The sequence below is a fragment of the Cannabis sativa genome, chromosome 6, assembly GCF_029168945.1.
Source record: "Cannabis sativa cultivar Pink pepper isolate KNU-18-1 chromosome 6, ASM2916894v1, whole genome shotgun sequence".
In the NCBI taxonomy this organism is placed as follows: domain Eukaryota; kingdom Viridiplantae; phylum Streptophyta; class Magnoliopsida; order Rosales; family Cannabaceae; genus Cannabis; species Cannabis sativa.
Window position 1 is genome coordinate 47,582,172 of NC_083606.1, and position 4,607 is coordinate 47,586,778.

At 29.5% G+C, this 4,607-nt stretch overlaps 1 long non-coding RNA gene across 1 annotated transcript; it reads left to right on the forward strand.

The window, feature by feature from the left end:
• The first annotated feature begins 1,106 nt into the window (after positions 1-1,106).
• Positions 1,107-4,072, forward strand: LOC115724513 (uncharacterized). The gene is made up of 3 exons (XR_004013212.2): positions 1,107-1,655; positions 1,733-1,880; positions 1,986-4,072. It is a non-coding gene; the product is annotated as an uncharacterized LOC115724513 (long non-coding RNA).
• Positions 4,073-4,607: the final 535 nt, after the last annotated feature.

Here is a 4,607-nt window from a genome sequence, read left to right on the forward strand (position 1 = left end):
GACTAATTTTTAGTCACTGTTTGCTATTTTTAGTGACTAAAATTGTACTTAGTCACTGAAACTTTGGCGCTAAATTAATAGTTGTGGTAGGAGCACTAAATGTTGGTGACTAAAATTATTTAGTCACTAAAAATTCTCAATTTGTGACAAAATGTTTGGTCGGTAAATGTTAAAGAGTTTTAATGACTAAAATATTAGTCCTAAAAAATTTATACTTACATTTATTATTAATGGTTTATATATACCAACTAATTATTTAGTCACGATAAAATATAAAACAAAATTACTATATTTAATGTATATTATGTCACTACAAATATTTTAGCCACTAAAAAATATAATGCTATTGAGCTATAAAAGAACAAATAATATATAAGCTAATTAACAAACTTGTATATATGTTCATTAATTATTTTTTTATCGAAAGGATCGTACTCATCAATATTTTTTTTTTGGTAAAAATCAATTTAAATTTAAAATAATATAATGAATTAATATATAATATTGTTTAGATATTTTATCACATTAATAGGTGATAATTGTTATTCTTAGACTTTTTTATTTTAAAATTTATTATTTTGATTTGCCTAATAATTAGTTAGCTATTTCTGTGCATATATTTTTTTTAATTTTTATGTATAATGTGTATATAAATTAATTCATTTTAATAAGTAACTATTTTGTTTTTTTTAAATGTTTTTCAGATTTTAATTTAGAAAATTAATTATTAATATAATATTTAAAAAACTAAACTAATTATTTATTTAAAATGTTTCTTTCAAAAGATTATATAAATCTACATATAAATGTAAATGCCAATTTTTTTCCATTACTTCTCTTTTCTCCTTTTAATTTTCATTCTTCCCAAAATTCTTGAATCCATTGTATAATCTACACTGTAATATCTATTTGTTGGACAAAATTTAAGAGATTATTAAAAAGGTATGTCTTTTTTGTTAACACATAAATTGTTCTTAGAGATGCATATGAATATATTGTTTTTCATATGTACAATTTAGTGAAGAATTTTGATAAATAAGATTATTATTTTAACCAAATATTGATCAAGTGTATGTATAAGATGTGGAAGTATTTTTATTAAAATATTAAATAATATATAAATATAGTAAATTAGATAATTAGTCATTACCAAAAGCAAACCCGATTGCTAAAATTTTAGTTCTTCCTGGCAAACCCCAAAATTTTTCCCGCTATATTTTTAGTTCCACCAATTTACTTTAGCACTCTCTCAAACCCTTATTCCTAAATATCACAGAGAAACCCCCGCTCCCTAAATTCTATTGCATCATTGAAAGTTTGTTCTTTTTCCTTTTACATTTCGCACCTGAATCCAGTTGCAGAAATTCCAATCGTATACCGTCTCCTCCTATATTTTTACATTTCACACAAGTTCTTTTCAATCGTAGTCTCACTCTCAATCCCAATCCCAAAAAGGAAACCCAAACCCAAGTCTGGATGACAAAGAACCATTAGTCTTCATCGTCCCTCCTTCCAACAGCAGCAATGGTCGGTTCCAGTATTCATCCTCACCACCAGCAATGGCTGCAAGAAGACCCACCGCCTCCTCCAACCACCGTTGGTACAACTCCTTCTCCCTTCCTTGTGGAAAACCTAATCAATCAGCTACTGATGAGGTTAGTATTCTCTTTTGTTTGATGTCGCTAAAATTTAGTTTTAAAATATCTCACAAGAAAATCACGATCGAACTCAGCAATAAAATTCACGATCGAACCCGTAAGGACTTCAAGTTTGCGATCAAGAGAGCTTAGAGAGAGTGTCGACCATAGTAAGGACTTCAAGTTTGCGATCTCGGTCTCCTGATTATGAGACGAAGGAAATAAAGAATATATATGTGGACTGTGAGTTATTTTTTTCATTACATGCACTAGAATTCCTAAACCTCTAAATCAGATTTCAAGAATTTATTTTTGCTTGTGAATATGTTCTTCTGTTATCTGATATAGTTGCTTGAGGAAAGCGTGTTGCTCGGCCAAAAATTGAGTCTTTAACTTCTCCAAAAGTGTCACCCCATTTGGATACAAAGGAAACGGATGATCTGGTGACAAAGAAGCCAAGTCAAGCAGTATAAGTATGTGATTTTTACAGGTGATGTGAATCCTCTCTTATGGTGACCTATTACTGCTATTGGTTCATTTGATTTACCTTCTTATGGGAAGAGTCATGAGATTGGTTTTATATATAGTGCTCTTTATAAATTAAGATATGGCATGAAAGAAACAAATTAAACATAATCATGAATGTCGTTATTTGTATCAGATTTGGCATAAAATGGATTACAATGAAATCATTATTTATGCATAAATGAACTTATGATATTGATATCATTATCTCTGAGATAGGATTTATCCATTCCAATAATTCAAAGAACTTGAAATTAGTGATTATGATGTGTTGGATTCTTGCTAAAGCTAATGATATGATCTTCAAGAATCATTTGATTTAGAAGAGAGAAGTGTGTCAAGCGTGTTGGCTGAGTTTTGGGACCTTTTTCGGTTGGGTGTCCAAAGAATGGTGTTTATTTTCCTCAGCTTTACATTTCTGTTTGGACTCATCTTATTATCTTCTCTGGTAGTGGTAGTACCCAATCTACACACAATACTTAGTCCAAATTATTATATTGATTACCTTTACTCTCTAACACACTCATCATATTGTGATTCTCTAATTTCTTATTTTGATTAATTCAAATTGCCAATGAAAGTGGTTTAATGAATTATTATATTCTTGAATTATTTTTTCTAATAATTTTTTTTGCTTTACTACCATCTTTTAAGTGCTCTGTGCCCAATTTAATTTTTCTTAACATATATATATATATTTTTCTTTTTGAGCGTTTTAATTCGTATATGTTAGAGAACATGTGAGTCTTAAATTGACTTTTATTATTATTTTATGTATTTATTTTTTTTTCTATAATTTAACGATTTGAAGAGTTTAGGGAGAAAAATCCTAATTAGCTTATAATTTTTGCTTAGAAATTCAAAGCAGCTGTTTCATATAAAGCATATGATTTATTGTCTTAACCGGTCCAAGATAGAATTACTCATAATACAGTTACACTTTCACAGGTGTTTAATAACCATTTTCTATCAATGGATTCAAACTGTATGTAAGTATGGAATACGAGTTTAGTATTCTGTGACCAGAATCCACTTGCACTATTCTAAGAACTCTTTGATGTAACTAAACCTAAAAAGATACAACAACATATATTTTTTTTTTAAATCTATGGAATTTTTATCTTGTTGATTGTGGTTTTGACAAGATCAATCTCTACAAAGAGTTAATATGCCTACATCTACTGAAAATAAGTTCATCTCATTCGCAGATGGATGTACATTTCGGGGTGGATATGAGTTTTTCGTTATATTCTTAAAACGATTACGCTAAATTTTACCTTCAAGAACTTTGAAATGTTTAAAAAATTTCATGAATTTCTAGCAATGGTGAAAACCATTAACGTAAGTGGTAAAAGATCTTACAAACTGATAGGAGTGGAGAAATAGTTAATAGATATGCAGTTCAAAGATCATTAAGTTGATTTTGAATTATATCCAAACTTACCTCCCCAGAAATTCGATTTGCATATTGATGATTAGTTACTTGTCGTTGCCTAAGTCCTTCTAAGGTAATACCCTAGTGAAAGGAAAATTTCAGAATGATGGAATGGTTGTGTACTTAGTGTAAATCATGACTAGATTCATGGATGACCTAATCGAAATCTTAAGAAAAGCTAGAACTGTTAACCGTGGTTTGCATGTTCGTTAGCTATTCTAAGTGATTAGAGGTGGACCATCCCATAGTCATTAGATAAGAAAGTGTTTGTTTAAACAAATACAACTTTTCTAAGAAAATGACTAAGTCTGAAAATAAAGTAGTAAATAAAGGAGATAATTTTTTTCTTGATTCCAAAAGTCTTCTATCATCTTATTCCATATGATGATCCCATTGCCTCGGCTGTCTTGACACAACCGAAGAGGTTAATACCATTTAGGTTTTTTAGACATAATTCACGGTACCTTATTATGACTTGTAAGACACTAGTGATTAAAATCCATTGTGAGTTTAAACAAGTAATGGAATGTCAAGATAAGAAACTAAGAAGAAAAGCCAATAGAACTATTGTTTGATCCATTCACATGGAGTAACCTAAAGTTTTCTATTACAAGGACATAAAAGGAAATTTTCGTTAATAAGTCTATTCAATGGACTTAACAAAACTTCTTGTTCCTAGTATTATAGGTTTGAGTTTATCTAAACCTATGGCTTGTGGTATACGTGGTAATTACTTACTCTAATGCAAGAAACTTACTTTAGTAAGATGCTGAAGCATTTTCTTTTTAGAAGCTTCTCGACTTCTTAGACATAGATTTTATTTATCTAAGGAACAGTCTCAACTATTCCAGAAAAGATAAAGCCATGAGTAGGTATCAGATTAATCCAGGAGAAGAACATTGGAAGACAATCAAGTAAATCTTAAGATTAAGAAGAGGGACTATATGTTAGTCGATAAGGGTGTGTTTAAAACTCTTAGACTACACCACATAAGATTTCGAGACTTGCTT